This window comes from Mobula birostris, chromosome 5 (genome assembly GCF_030028105.1).
Source record: "Mobula birostris isolate sMobBir1 chromosome 5, sMobBir1.hap1, whole genome shotgun sequence".
NCBI classification, from domain to species: Eukaryota; Metazoa; Chordata; class Chondrichthyes; order Myliobatiformes; family Myliobatidae; genus Mobula; species Mobula birostris.
The window spans coordinates 203,277,012-203,292,999 of NC_092374.1; the positions used below are offsets into that span (position 1 = coordinate 203,277,012).

The 15,988-nt window shown below is 45.0% G+C and overlaps 1 non-coding gene across 1 annotated transcript; it reads left to right on the forward strand.

Annotated features, from left to right (window-relative positions):
- The first annotated feature begins 15,668 nt into the window (after nucleotides 1-15,668).
- On the forward strand, nucleotides 15,669-15,761 carry trnai-uau (transfer RNA isoleucine (anticodon UAU)). The gene is given in 2 exon segments: nucleotides 15,669-15,706; nucleotides 15,726-15,761. It is a non-coding gene; the product is annotated as a tRNA-Ile (tRNA).
- Nucleotides 15,762-15,988: the final 227 nt, after the last annotated feature.

Consider the following 15,988-nt stretch of genomic DNA (forward strand, 5'->3'; position numbering starts at 1 on the left):
AAGGGGTTTAGAAGGGGTGGAGTTTGTTGGGTGTGTTCGGGAAGGTTTACTGACGCAATATGTAGATAAGCCAACTAGAAGGCAGGCTGTACATGATCTGGTATTGAGCAATGAACCTGTTCAGGTGTCAGACCTCTCGATGGAAGTGCATTTTGGAGGTAGTGACTCTATCTCCTTCACCATAGTGCTGGAGAGGGACAGGAGCAGAGAATTTGGGAAAACATTTAATTAGGGAGGGGGGGGTAATATGATGCTATTAGGTAGGAACTTGGGAGCATAAATTGGGAGCAGACGTTCTCAGGGAGATGTATGGCAGAAATGCGGCAAATGTTCAGGGAATATTTGCATGGAGTTCTGCATAGGTATGTTCCATTGAGGCAGGGAACGGATGGTAGAGTTAAAGAACCATGGTGTACAAAGTATGTAGAAAATCTGGTTGAGAAGAAAAGAAAAGTGTACGTAAGGTTCAAGAAACTAGGTACTGTTAGAGCGCTGGGAGATTACAAGGTTGCTAGGAAGGATTTGATGGGGGACAGCCATGAAGCGCAGAGGAACATCTGGAGAAAGTTCTGAAATGCCTGCTTCGCTGCCATTTTGCTGCTACTGTGCGATCGAGAATCTCCGGAGGGGAAGGCCCCAAATCCTCGGCTTTGCGCATTGCCTGCTCCCGGGGCCGGGGTCGAAATGCTCAGCAGAGATGGTGCTCGGTGCATCGGTGTTGGAGAGCTGGTCGGAGGCTCGGAGTTTTTCGGGCGGACTTGGAGTCGGACTGTGGTTGGATGCTTCTACTTGCATCGGCAAGTTTGCAGCGCTGGAGGTTTACCGTCTGCGTAAGATGATGGGACTTTCGAGAGACTTTGAGACTTTTACGGTGCCATGGTCTGTTCTTATCAAATTACGGTATTGCTTTGCACTGTTGTAACTATATGTTATAATTATGTGTTTTTTGTTAGTTTTTAAGTCAGTTTGTCATGTGTTTCTGTGATATCATTCTGGAAAAACATTTTTATCATTTCTTAATGCATGCATTACTAAATGACAATAAAAGGGGACTGCGTGTCCTCATAATCACAAAAAAAAGGAGCTTAAGAGTTGAATTAGGAGAGCCAGAAGGGTTCATGAGAAGGTCTTGGTGAGCAGGATTGTTGGAGGAGGTAGCAGAGGTACTTAATGAATACTTTGCTTCAGTATTCACCAGGGGAAAATACCTTGGCAATTGTGGGGATTACTTACAGCGGACTGAAATGCTTGAGCATATAGACATTAAGAAAGAGGATGTGCTGGAGCTTTTGAAAAGCATTAAGTTAGATAAATCACTAGGACCAGATGAGATATACTCCAGGCTACTGTGGGAAGTGAGGGAGGAGATTGCTGAGCCTCCTGCGGTGATCTTTGTGCCATCAATAGGGACGGGAGAAGTACCGGAGGATTGGAGGGTTGCAAATGTTGTTCCCTTGTTCAAGAAAGAGAGTAGAGATAACCCAGGAAATTAAGTACCAGTGAGTCTGACTTCAGTGCTGGGAAAGTTGTTGAAGAAGATCCTGAAAGGTAGGATTTATTAGCATTTGGAGAGACATAATCTGATTAGGGATAGTTAGCATGGCTTTGTCAAGGGCAGGTCATGTCTTCTGATCCTGATTGAATCCTTTGAGGATGTAACAAAAGACATTTATGAAGGTAGAGCAGTGGATGTAGTGTATGTGGATTTCAGTAAGGCTTTTTATAAGGTTCCCCATGCAAGGCTCTTTCAGAAAGCAAGGAGGCATGTGATCCTTGGAGACCTTGCTTTGTGAATCCAAAATTGGCTTGCCCACAGAAAGCAAAGGGTGGTTGTAGTTGGTTTGTATTCTGCATGGAGGTCGGTGATCTGTGGTGTTCCACAAGGATCTGTTCTGGGACCCCTCCTCTTTGTGGGTTTTATAAATGACCTGGATGAAGAAGTAGAAGGGTGGGTTAGTCAGTTTGCTGATGATACAAAGGTTGGGGGTGCTGTGGATAGTCTGGAGGGCTGCCAGACGTTACAGCAGAACATCAATAGGATACAAAATTGGGCTGAGAAGTGGCAGATGGACTTCAACCCAGATAAGTGTGAAGTGGTTCATTTTGGTAGGCTGAATTTGAAGACAGAATATAATATAAATGATCAGACCATTGGCAGTGTGGAGGATCTAAGAGAACTAAGGAGCTGTATCGATAGGAGACTCAAAGCAGCTGCGCAGGTTGACAGTGTGGTTAAGAAGGCGTATGGTGTGTTGGCCTTCATCAACTGTGGGATTGAGGTCAAGAGCCTTGAGGTAATGTTACAGCTACACAAGACCTTGGTTAGACCCCACCTGGAGCACTGTGTTCAGTTCTGGCCACCTTATTACAGGAAGGGTATGGATGCTATGGAGAGAGTGCAGAGGAGATTTATACTTTATACTTTATTGTCACCAAACAATTGGTACTAGAACGTACAATCATCACAGCGATATTTGATTCTGTGCTTCACACTCCCTGGATTACAAATATTAAATACTAAAGATATTAAAAATAGTTAAAATTAGTAAATATTAAAATTTTAAATTATAAATCATAAATAGAAAATAGAAAGATGGGAAGTAATGTAGTGCCAAAAAACCGAGAGGCAGGTCCAGATATTTGGAGGGTACGGCCCAGATCCGGGTCAGGATCCGTTCAGCAGTCTTATCACAGTTGGAAAGAAGCTGTTCCCAAATCTGGCCATACGAGTCTTCAAGCTCCTGAACCTTCTCCTGGAGGGAAGAGGGACGAAAAGTCTGTTGGCTGGGTGGGTCGTCTCATTGATTATCCTGCCAGCACTGCTCCGACAGCGTGCGGTGTAATGTGAGTCCACGGACGAAAGATTGGTTTGTGTGATGTGCTGCGCCATGTTCACGATCTCTGCAGCTTCTTTCGGTCTTGGACAGGACAACTTCCATACCAGGTTGTGATGCACCCTAGAAGAATGCTTTCTACGGTGCATCTATAAAAATTAGTGAGGGTTTTAGGGGACAGGCCAAATTTTTTTAGTTTTCTCAGGAAGTAAAGGCACTAGTGGGCCTTCTTGGCAGTGAAGTCTGCTTAGTTCGACCAAGTCCGGTCATTTGTGATATTGACCCCGAGGAACTTAAAGCTTTTGACCTGTTCCACTTGTGCACCACCGATGTAAATGGGGTCGTGCGGTCCGCTACTCCTTCTGAAGTCAACAACTAATTCCTTCGTCTTGCTGACATTGAGGGATAGGTTATTGTCTTCGCAACATGCCACCAGGTTCTTAATTTCCTCTCTGTACTCAAACTCATCATTACCCAAGACACGGCCTACAATTGTTGTGTCATCAGCAAACTTATATACTAAGTTTGATGGAAACTTGGCTACACAATCATGGGTGTACAGTGAGTACAACAGGGAGCTGAGTACACAGCCTTGTGGGGCACCGGAGCTCAGATTGATTGTAGAGGAGAGCTTGTCCCCTATTTTTACAGCCTGGGTCCCGTCTGTGAGGAAGTTGAAGATCCAGCTGCAGATCTGAGTGCTAAGGCCCAGGTTAGGAATCAGTTTATTTGGAATGATGGTATTAAAGACAGAGCTGTAGTCAATGAAAAGGAGCCTTACATATGTGCCTTTATTCTCCAGGTGTTCTAAGGAGGAATGTAGGGCCAGAGAGATGGCATCTGCCATTGTTGCTCCGGTAGGTGAATTGCAAAGCATCAAGGTTGCCCGGTAGGCTGTGGTTGATGTGTGCCAAAACCAATCTCTCGAAGCACTTCATAGCAATTAATGTCAGAGCCACAGGTTGACAGTCATTCAGGCATACCACCGTTATTATTTCTCCGGCCTCATTTTCTAGCAGTCCTAAATCCACTCTCATCTCTCTTTTATTTTTTACATACTTGAAAAAGCTTTTTCTATCCACTTTGGTTTTGTTTGCTGGCTTGTTTTCATGTTTCATCTTCCCCTCTTCCTAATTATTTTTAGTTGCTCTCTGTAGGTTTTTAAAAGCTTCCCAATCCTCTATCTTCCCACTAATTTTTGCTTTGTTGTATGCCCTCTTGTTTGCTTTTATATTAGCTTTGATTTCCCTTGTCAGCCACGGTTGTACTATTTTGCAATTTGAGAATTCCATTCTTTTTGGAATGCATCTATCCTGCACCTTCTGCATTCTCCCCAGAAACTGTTCTGCTGTCTGCTTCCAATTCACTTTGGCCAACTCCTCTCTCATACCACTGTAATTTCCTTTACTCCACTGAAATACTGCTACATCAGACTTTACTTTCTCCCTATCAAATTTCAAGTTGAACTCAATCATATTGTGATTGCTGTCTCCTAAGGGTTCCTTTACTTTAAGCTCCCTGATCACCTTCAGTCTGTAGACCCCCAGGTAGGACCCCCTGGACTATAGGTTCAGTTGTTGTTTGGACCAAACATCAGAATGGGGAGGAAATGTGATTTCAGTGACTTAGACTGTGGAATGACCAGGTGAGGTGGTTTGAGTATCTCAGAAATTGCTGATCATCAGGGATTTTCACACACAACAGTATCTAGAGTTTAGAGAGAACAGTGTGAAAAAAAACAAAAAAAAAACATCCAGCGAGCAGCATATCTGTGGGGTAAAACACCTTGTTAATGACAGAGGTTGGAGGTGAATGGCCAGACTGATTTGAGCTGACAAGAAGGTGACCAGAATTCGAATAACTAATACATTACAACAGCGGTGTGCAGAAGAGCATCTCTGAACACAGAACATGTCAAACTCTGAAATGAATGAGCAACAGCAGCAAGCATACTTTATTAGGTAAATGTGACTACTTTCTGAGGAGCAAATACGAGGAAATCTGCAGATGCTGGAATTTCAAGCAACACACATCAAAGTTGCTGGTGAACGCAGCAGGCCAGGCAGCATCTCCAGGAAGAGGTACAGTCGACGTTTCAGGCCGAGACCCTTCGTCAGGACTAACTGAAGGAAGAGCTAGTAAGAGATTTGAAAGTGGGAGCGGGAGGGGGAGATCCAAAATGATAGGAGAAGACAGGAGGGGGAGGGACGGAGCCAAGAGCTGGACAGGTGATTGGCAAAAGCTCCAGCACATCCTCTTTCTTAATGTCTATATGCTCAAACTTTTCAATACGCTGTAAGTCATCACTATGATCACCAAGATCCGTTTCCGTAGTGAAATCAAAGTACTCATGAAGTACCTCTGCTAACTCCTCTGGACGGTTCCATACACACTTTTCCACTGTCACACTTGATTGGTCCTATTCTCTCTCATCTTATTCTCTTGCTCTTTACATACTTGTCAAATGCCTTGGGGTTTTCCTTAATCCTGTCTGCCAAGGCCTTCTCATGGCCCCTTCTGGCTCTCCTAATTTCATTCTTAAGCTCCTTCCAGCTAGCCTTATAGTCTTCTGGATCTCTGTCATTACCTAGTTTTTTGAACCCTTTGTAAGCTCTTCTTCTCTTCTTGACTGGATTTACAACAGCCTTTGTACACCATGGTTCCTGTACCCTACCATCCTTTCCCTGTCTCATTGGAACATTCCTACTCAGAACTCTGCACTAATATCCCCCGAACATTTGGCACATTTTTTCCATACATTTCCCTGAGAATATCTGTTCCCAATGTATGCTTCCAAGTTCCTGCCTAATAGCCTCATATTTCCCTTTATTCCAATTAAATGTCTTCCTAACTTGTCTATTCCTATCCCTCTCCAATGCTCTGGTAAAGGAGATAGAATTGTGATCACTATCTCCAAAATGCTCTCCCAGTGAAAGACCTGACACCTGACCAGGTCCATTTCCCAATACCAGATCAAGTACAGCCTCTCCTCTTGTAGGCTTATCTACATATTGTGTCCAGAAATCTTCCTGAACACAATCTACACTGATATAATTTGATGCAAAGGACATATTTCCCTGTACCTGTGGCAAGCAAAGCTAACCTTTATGTTTAGAACTCTGAGACAGGAACAGTATCCACAGAGACACATCTAACAACACAGACACAGAGAGTCTGGTCACGTCTGCTGCAATGGGGAAGTAACTCATAGCAAGATAAACTGCCAGAGTTTTGAAAGAACCAATGCTGTCGTAATCACATTATAAATACTTAAATGTTAAGTAAACCCCTTGTAAGTTCAGGAAATTTAATTTAAGTTCCAGCACCTCCAGTTTAAATTCCATGTGGAATATTTTGGAGGATCAAGAACCAAGAACCAAGAACCAAATTCCTCTTCTCTTGAATGTGATATCAGGCAGGAGATAGTTAGTTTAATTCACCATTGTATCCAGAGCTCTCATTGTGGGCCAAAGGGCCTGTTCCTGAGCTGTACTGTTTTATGTTCTTGTTCCTTTTTTTAAGATCTTCATTTGGCTATGAACAGTTTCAGACACACTGGATTGGGGAAGAAAAGAAATAATTATTTATTTATCGGGTTCAGGTCCTTCAAGCCATGCTGCCCAGCAATCCACCTACTTAACCCTTACCTAATCATGGGACAATGACTAGATAACCCACTAACCAGTACGTTTTTAGATCATGGGAGGAAACACTTGCACTCACGCAGAGAACGTACAAACTCCTTACAGACACTGGGGGGAATTAAACCTGGGTCACTGGTACAGTAAAGCGTTGTGCTAACCACTACATTACTCCACCCCCCCCCCAATGAATTGTAAGACCTACGAAACAACATGGCAGATAGAGCAGACTTATTTATAGTGGCAGAGTCATACAGAATCAGGTCCTGAGGCCCATCTGACCCATGCCTACTATGTTCTGCAGCAAGTTAGACCAGCGGTCCCCAACTACCCGGCCGCAAAGCATGTGCTACCGGGCCGTGAGGAAACGATATAATTTGGAGATATGAGTCAGCTACACCTTTCCTCATTCCCTGTCACGCACTGTTGAGCTTGAACGCACGCGTCATCCGTGTCAGCACGGGAAGAAGATCAAGTCCTCGAGCTTGCAACTGGTGGCGGGCTGAAAAGTATGTTCGACATAACATCTCCGCCGGCATTCTGGATCAAAGTCAAGGCCAAATATCCTGAGATAGCCACATTGCTTCCATTTCCAACATATCTGCAAAGCGGAATTTTCTGCAATGAATGCAACGAAAACTAAATTGCGGAATAGACTGGACATAAGGAACCCCCTTCGAGTATCACTGTCTCCCATCACCCCGCGATAGGATCGTCTTGTTGCAGGAAAACAAGCCCAGTGCTCCCACTGCTTCAGCGTTATTGCAATAATTTTATATGTTCATACGGGGAAAATATGTGCTGTGTGTTCAATATCCAAACGTTACTTAAAATGTTACGATGCTGTTGACTTATAAGTGACTTCTAACTGACTTATCATTATATTCATGCGCTGTGTTACATAAAACCTAAAATAACACTAACATATAGTAAAAGCAGGAATGATATGATAAATACACAGCCTATGTAAAGTAGAAATAATGTATGTACAGTGTAGTTTCACTGAACAGAATCGCCAAAAACGATTTGTAGAAAAAAATCGGCATGTACACACATGCGCACATAGGTGCCCGCGCAAGGCTTCATGGTCATGGTAGTCTTTCTTGGGGTAAACACAACGTATTTGACTGCTACTCTTCTCCATTGGCAACCCTCCCCTCCCTCCCCCCCAATACCCCCGGTCGGCCGGTCCGCAAGAATATTGTCAATATTAAACCGGTCTGCGGTGCAAAAAAGGTTGGGGACCCCTGAGTTAAACCCATCTGCTGCCATTGCCCTCTGCACCTAGCCTACCCACATGTGTACCTGGACAACTAATGGGCCCACCACAACTATTTCTGGCAGCCCGCCCCAAATACGCACCACCATTTGTGCGAAGAAGCCATCCCCGTAGTTTCTTGCCACAGAAGCGCAGTGTTATTGCGGCGCTATTATAGCTTGGGGCGCGGACTCCGGCACCCTTGTAAGGATTCTCTGTGTGTGTGTCCTCCCCGTGGAATGCGTCGGTTTCCCCAGGTTCCCTCCCGCAGTCTAAAGACGCACCAAGTAGGTTAGTTGGTCGTTGTACGTTATCCCGTGATTAGGTTGGGGTTAAATCGGAGTCGTTGGGGCTTGCTGGGCAGAGAGGACTGGAAGGGCCCTACTCAGCATAGTGTTTCCAAAGTAAAAATAAATAAAATAATTCTCTTGCCTCTGATTTTAAACATATACTCTCTTGTTTTTATCACCCCACCAATCCTTGGAAAGAAAGAGTGAGCTTTCAGCCTGTCTGTGCCCCTTCCCACGTCACACACCTCTGTCAGGTCACCATTACCCCCACCCACCCCGCCTCCCATGCCCACACCAATCTCTTACGTGCCAGGAAGTCAAAGATCTCGGATCATCTTTATTGGCCATGTATATTTACATGTATTCGGAATTGCGAACTGCAAAGCCAAAGGAATGACAGAGACTGATACTGTTTGGCACTCAGCTTTGAGCTCAGTGTATTAGGGGCTCCACCTCCAGGTTCTTCCTCAGGGTTCACTCCCGAATCCTTTCCCAGGGCGGAGGAGGTTTGACAACAGAGTTTTCCTTCTTCTCGATGAGCTGCCAACCACAGCTGATGAGCCCCATCTGCCCAAAACAACTGGTTTTAAGGCACCAGTAACCCGCCATTGCCCCTTCTCCTGTCAGTAGAACTGGTCGTGCCAGGTTTAGGAGCTAACCCTCATGTGAAGGCCAGGAGCTGGAGGCTATCTGAGGTGCACGCCATTGGGAGTATTTAATAGGTAGTGGGAGCTTGTCCCCACTCTGTCCCCCGGCCATGACGACCTTCAGGAACCTTACAGTTCTCTGTAGTTTTCGTATGCTGTATTGTGAGAGGATACTGCAACAAACCAGACAGTACTGGCTGAGGTGGGGATGGGAATGTGGAGTTGCACCAGTATGGTTTTGGGGACATAGCTGGAATGCAGTTATTGTCTATGTCTATTGCTCCAGATTGATGACTTTTTCAATTGATTATTGACGATGCAGTCGTCAATTGTCTGCTGCGGCGGTCCATCCAACCAGAATGTTTTTGGATGTCCTGCTTTCCTTGTTTTACTTCTCCATTCTCCTTGTGACAGATGGCACTTCCTACTGAGGTTTGTGGTAGGACTCTAAATCCATTTCACTGAATTATCATCAACTGAACCCACCACCTGGTGGCTGTATGGGAGGAAGACTCTGCCATGAAATGGGTACCACAACCGAGAGTTGAAATAGGATAGAACTTTATAGTCATTGCTCAGACAACCAGATCGCGGTGCTACTCCGGTCCATGCAAAATACTTATATGCATGCCGTATGGCTTAATTTTTTTAAAATTCCCATATTTACATAAAACTCCCGTTTAAGATGGAGCTACTGAGGATTAGCGATTGTATACTAATGGTTCCCAAAGCTAGAAATACCACTGAACACTTTATCAACAACACTTTTTCTGTAAAACATTAATGGTAAACAATCGCCATAAACAATGAAAAGGCTAGTAAAGTCAAGGCTGACTTGAGGGTTGGGGCGTGCGAGTGAGGTCGAGGCACGTTTCAGGGGAAGTGGTTGGAGCGAGGTCAAGGGACGTTCGAGATGGAGTCGGGGGATACAGAGCGGAGAAAAGTCAGAATGGACAAGATCTGGGGCCTATCCGGGAGTGAGGTTAGATCTGTCTAAGTGCCAGGCTGATTTGGAAAAGGCGAGCGCAGGCCGGAATGTGGCACCGTGGTTCAGGCCCAGAGTGTATCGATGTGATGGAGCCCAGGTCCTAGAGCAGAACGACCCAATGCTTGGACAATTTAAACTCAGGGCCAGATGGATTGAAAGGGCTGGGTGTCGGAACCGGAGGCAAGGGTTGGGCCGGTTCTGCTTGCTGCTCCCTGGCACTGGGGCTGAAGCTGTGGCCTGCTCGGGCTGCTCTGGGCCTTGTGGCTGTGAGTTTTGTGATGTTTAGTCATAGTCATAGTCATAGTCATACTTAATTGATCCCGGGGGAATTTGGGTTTCGTTACAGTTGCACCTTAAATAATAAATAGTAATAAAACCATAAATAGTTAAATAGTAATATGTAAATTATGCCAGGAAATAAGTCCAGGACCAGCCTATTAGCTCAGGGTGTCTGACCCTCCAAGGGAGGAGTTGTAAAGTTTGATGGCCACAGGCAGGAATGACTTCCTATGACGCTCTGTGTTGCATCTCGGTGGAATGAGTCTCTGGCTGAATGTACTCCTGTGCCCAACCAGTACATTATGTAGTGGATGGGAGACATTGACCAAGATGGCATGCAACTTGGACAGCATCCTCTTTTCAGACACCACCGTCAGAGAGTCCAGTTCCATCCCCACAACATCACTGGCCTTACAAAATCGCTGGCAATGACTCAGCCCTGGAGCAGAGAAATGGCAGATTCTGTTTCGGTGAGCGCTGGCAACAACTCGACCCAGGAGCAGAGAAACGGCAGATTCTGTCACGATGAACGCTGGCAATGACTCAGCCCTGGAGCAGAGAAACGGCAGATTCGGTCACTGTGAGCACTGGCAATGACTCAGCCCAGGAGTGCAGAAATGGCAGATTCTGTTTCGGTGAGCGCTGGCAACAACTCGACCCAGGAGTGGAGAAACGGCAGATTCTGTCACTATGAGCGCTGACAATGACTCAGCCCAGGAGTGGAGGAATGGTAGATTCTGTCATGGTGAGCACTGGCAACAACTCAACCCAGGAGTGGAGGAACAGTAGATTCGGTCACTGTGAGCACTGGCAACAACTTGACTCAGGATGGAGAAATGGCAGATTCTGTCACGGTGAGCGCTGACAATGACTCGGCCCAGAAGTGGAGGAATGGTAGATTATGTCTCAGTGAGCACTGACGACTCGGCCCTGGAGCGGAGGAACAGCAAACTCCCCATGAAGAGATTGAATTTGGAGGTTAGACATAGGAGGACCAATTGAGTATTAGAGGCACGACTGAATCATTCTTCATAAACATATGGACTCTGCTGCAGCACAAAACAAGAGTCTCTGACAAATAATCGTCGAACCCAGGAAATACACTGGAAATTACAGTTGACGTTTTGAGCAGAAACCCCTCGGCCAATTTTTCCATCGACGCTGCCTGGCCTGCTGAGTTCCTCCAGCATTTTATGTGCGTTGCTTCGAATTCAAGCAGCTGCAGATTTTCTCTTGTTTGTGGTAGAATCGGGGAAGCCCCTGCCAGTCACAATTAACTTGACAAGACTAAACTGAAAGCACCCGGGTTTAACGGCTCTCATTAAGATAACAATTAGTAATTACTGTGCTCAAGAAACCGAGAAGTTCAAAAATCCATGACAAGCCACAGAGGCCCGCAGGTTTCAGGACACTGTCTGTAAGGAGTTTATACATTCTCCCTGCAATCTTGTCGGTTTCAGAATCAGAAGCAGCCTTAAATATCAGTGGCATATGTCGTGACATGTGTTTTCACCACAACAACTGTTCCAAAGGCGTACGGGTTAGGGTTACTGAGCTGTGGGCATGCCACATTGGCACCACATGTGTGTCGACACTTGTGGCCTCCAATCAGGGAAACAATGCAAATGACACACTTCACTCTATGTTTTGGTGTGTAAATGTACATGTGACCATCAAAGCTAATCTTTACCTTTTACGCAGAGGCTGGTCAGTATGTTGTTTGTTTATTTATTTATTTATTTTAGGAATACAGCATGGGAGAGGCTCTTGTACCCAGCAGCCCACCTGTTTAACCTCGCCTAGTCACAGGGCAGTTCACAATGACCAATTATGCTGCCAACTGGTACATCTCTGGAATGTGGAGTAGCTGGCAGAAACCTATATGTTGACAGGGAGGACGTACAGACTCCCACAGACAGTGTCGGAATTGAACTCCGAACTACCCGCTAGGCCCCTGTGATGCCCCCTGTGGACTGAGCTGCCAGCGGAAGTGGTTGAGGCAGGTACAGTGACAACTTCCAAAAGCCACTCGGACAGGTATGGGAAGTTATGAACGGGAAAGGTTTACCAAGTTATGTGTCGAATGCAGGCAAATGGGACGAGGGTATCTTGATTCAGCGTGGGACTGAAGGGCTGTGGTCGGTCTGTGACTCCATATCCTGCATTACAAGGTGCCCTTGTGATAGAAAAATCCATGTGGTAACTGCTATGTTATCTTGGAGTGACAATTAATGGTGGCCTCATTTTTAACCAGCACCTGAGCAATGTCACTGGAAACCAAGACGAGAAATGCATTTATCAGCAGAAGCCTGAAGTTAAGGGCCTTGCTCCTACTCTGGCTCTGTGTGATCTGAGGAGCCTGATGGAGCCAATGCAGGGGACGCAGATTGCTGCTGCAATCAGAGCAGATGGTGATTGTAAACACAAGCGATTTTGCAGATGCTGGAAATTGAAAAAAAAGTACCCTGAGCAACACACATAGAAAATGTTGGAGGAACTCAGCAGCATCTATGGAGGGGAATAAACAGTCCACCTTTCAGACTGAGTCCTAATGAAGGGCCTCGGGACAAAATGTCAGCTGCTTGTTTCTCTCCGTAGATGCTGCCTGGCTTGAGTTTATCAAGGATTTTGTAGGTGTTAATTATAAACAATTTATTAATTACACAAGAAAGTCTGCAGGTGCTAGAAATCCAAAACAACCCACACAAAATGCTGGAGGAACTCAGCGAGTCAGGCAGCATCTACGGAAATGAATGACCAGTCGATGTTTCGGACTGAGACCCTTCATCAGGACGTTATTGATTATTGTCACATTTACCAAGGTACAGTCATCCAGACAAACCATTCCATACAAAAGTACATTGTGGTGTTAGAAACAGAGAGCAAACATTTACAGAGAACGTACAAAGAACAAAGTCCACGATGATTCAGAAGTCAAGGCCCAAAGGTCAAACCTGTGACTGGCATTCAGGGGAGGAGTTGGAAACTTGATATCTGAGCGTCTGAGAATCGGGACCCACAGGCAGCCTGTCCCGGGGATTGAGGGTGTGTGTGTGTGTGTGAGTGTGTGGCTTGTTTTGCCGTTGTCGTGTCTGGTCTTGTTATTGTTTCTGTTGCTTGTGTGGCTCCACTGAGCGTCGTGGGCCTGCTGTGCTGATGTCAGAACGTGTGGTTTCAATGAGATCCACCCTCATTCTTCTGATCAGGTCCAGAGCCATTAAATACTGCCCATACATTAACCCTTTCATCCCCAGAATCATTCTCATTCCACTTCAGGACTCTCTGCCAAGCCAGCACGGCTTTCCTGGAGATGGGTCCAGTGACATGGATGCGTGTGTCTGGAGTTGAAGACCCTATCATCAGCGAGTCCTGGCAAACGATGCATTTCACTGTAGGTTTTGATGTATACGTGATAAATCAATAAATCTGAATTCGAATACCGGTGATGAGGAGGCATACAGGAGCAAGATAGATCAGCTTGTTGAGCAGTAACGACCTTGCACTCAACGTCAGATTGATTGTGGACTTCAAGAAGGGGAAGTCGAGGGAACACAAACCAGTCCTCATTGAGGGGTCAGAAGTAGAAAAGGTGAGCTGTCTCAAGTTCCTGGCTGTCAGCGTCATTGGGATCTATCATAAAAGACACAAAGAAATACAAAGAAGACACAGCAGTGGCTATATTTCATTGGGAGGTTTGAGGAAAATTGGTATGTCACCAAAGACTCTCACAAATTTCGACAGATGGAGAGCATTCTAACTGGCTGTATCAGTGTCTGGTATAGAGAGGCCACTGCACAGGATCGGGATAAACCGCAGAAAGTTGTAAAATCAGCTAACTTCATCATGGGCACTAGCCTCCCCAGCATCCAGAGCACCTTCAAAACGTGATACCTCAAAAAAGGCAAAGTTCAAAGTAAGTTTATGATTAAAGTAAATTTGTCAGCAAGGAACATATATGTCACCATGTACAAACCTGAGTTTCATTTTCTTGTGGGAATACTCAGTAAATCCAATAACCATAATAGAATCAATGAAAGACCACACCAAATTGAACACTCAACCAGTGTGTTCAGTGTGCAAATACAAAAAGAAATAATAATAATAATAAATAAACAATAAATATTGAGAACATGGGATGAAGGGTCCTTGAAAGTGAGCACATTGGTTATGGGAACAGTTCAGTGACTGTCTTGTCTCCCTTTCTCTTCACCATTTACACCTCGGACTTCAACTACTGCACAGAGTCTTGTCATCTTCAAAAGTTTTCATATGACTCTGCCATAGTTGGATGCATCAGCAAGGGAGATGAGACTGAGTACAGGGCTACGGTAGGAAACTTTGTCTCATGGTGTGAGCAGAATTATCTGCAGCTTAATGTGAAAAAGACTAAGGAGCTGGTGGTAGACCTGAGGAGAGCTAAGGTACCAGTGACCCCTGTTTCCATCCAGGGGGTCAGTGTGGACATGGTGGAGAATTACAAATACCTGGGGATACGAATTGACAATAAACTGGACTGGTCAAAGAACACTGAGGCTGTCTATAAGAAGGGTCAGAGCCGTCTCTATTTCCTGAGGAGATTGAGGTCCTTTAACATCTGCCGGACGATGCTGAGGAAGTTCTACGAGTCTGTGGTGACCAGTGCTATCATGTTTGCTGTTGTATGCTGGGGCAGCAGGCTGAGGGTAGCAGACTCAACAAACTCATTTGTAAGACCAGTGATGTTGTGGGGATGGATCTGGACTCTCTGACGGTGGTGTCTGAAAAGAGGATGCTGTCTAAGTTGTATGACATCTTGGACAATGTCTCCCATCCACTACATAATGTACTGGGTGGGCACAGGAGTACATTCAGCCAGAGACTCATTCCACCAAGATGCAGCACAGAGCGTCATAGGAAGTCATTCCTGCCTGTGGCCATCAAACTTTACAACTCCTCCCTTGGAGGGTCAGACACCCTGAGCCAATAGGCTGGTCCTGGACTTATTTCATAATTTACTGGCATAATTTACATATTACTATTTAACTATTTATTACTATTTTCTATTACTATTTATTATTTCTATGACTATTACTATTTACTAATAGTAATATTACTATTACTATTTCTATTACTATTTATTATTTATGGTGCAACTGTAATTTCCCCCGGGATCAGTAAAGTATGACTATGACTATGACTGTGACTATGAAAGTGAATTTGAGTGAAGTTCTCCCCTCTTGTTCAAGAGCCTGATGGTTGAGGGTAATAACTGTTCTTGAACCTGGTGATGTGGGTCCTGAGGCTCCTGTACCTTCTTCCTGATGGCAACAGCAAGAAGAGAGCACGTGTCCTGTGTGGTTGGGGTCACTGACGATGGATGCTGCTTTCCTGCAACAGTGTATTATATATATATGTTTCATATATAATACGCTGTTGCAGGAAAGCAGCATCCATATGTCCACATGTTTCATATATATAATATTTTAATGTATATATTAACTTTATAACATATAGATATTATATAATATATTAAAATATGTTAAATAAATAGTGCAAAAAAAGTGAAAAAAATACTGAGATAGTTTTCAAGGGTCACTGTCCATTCAGAAATCTGATGGCGGAGGGGAAGAAGCTGTTTCTGAAAAGCTGAGTGCGTGTTTTCAGGCTCCTGTATCCCCTCCCTGATGGCAGCAATGAGAAGAGGGCATTTTCTGGGCAACTAGGGTCCTTAATAATGGCTCTGCTAGTCAGGGCTCCAGTGGCGCAATCGGTTAGCGCGCGGTACTTATACAGCAGTACAAAGTGAGCAATGCCGAGGTTGTGAGTTCAAGCCTCACCTGGAGCATATGTTTTATGAACACTGCAGAGGGGCATCATTTATAAATCCTCATGTGAAATGCAAACCCACATATCCTTACATATCATTTGCACAACCCACAACCTATGGACTCACTTCAGAATCAGGTTTAATCTCTCTGGTCTATCACCTTCCTGCCTCTCCTCCCCCACCCCTTTATCTTTCCCCTTACTGGTTTTTCACCTGGAACCTACCAGCCTTCTCCTTCCCCCTTC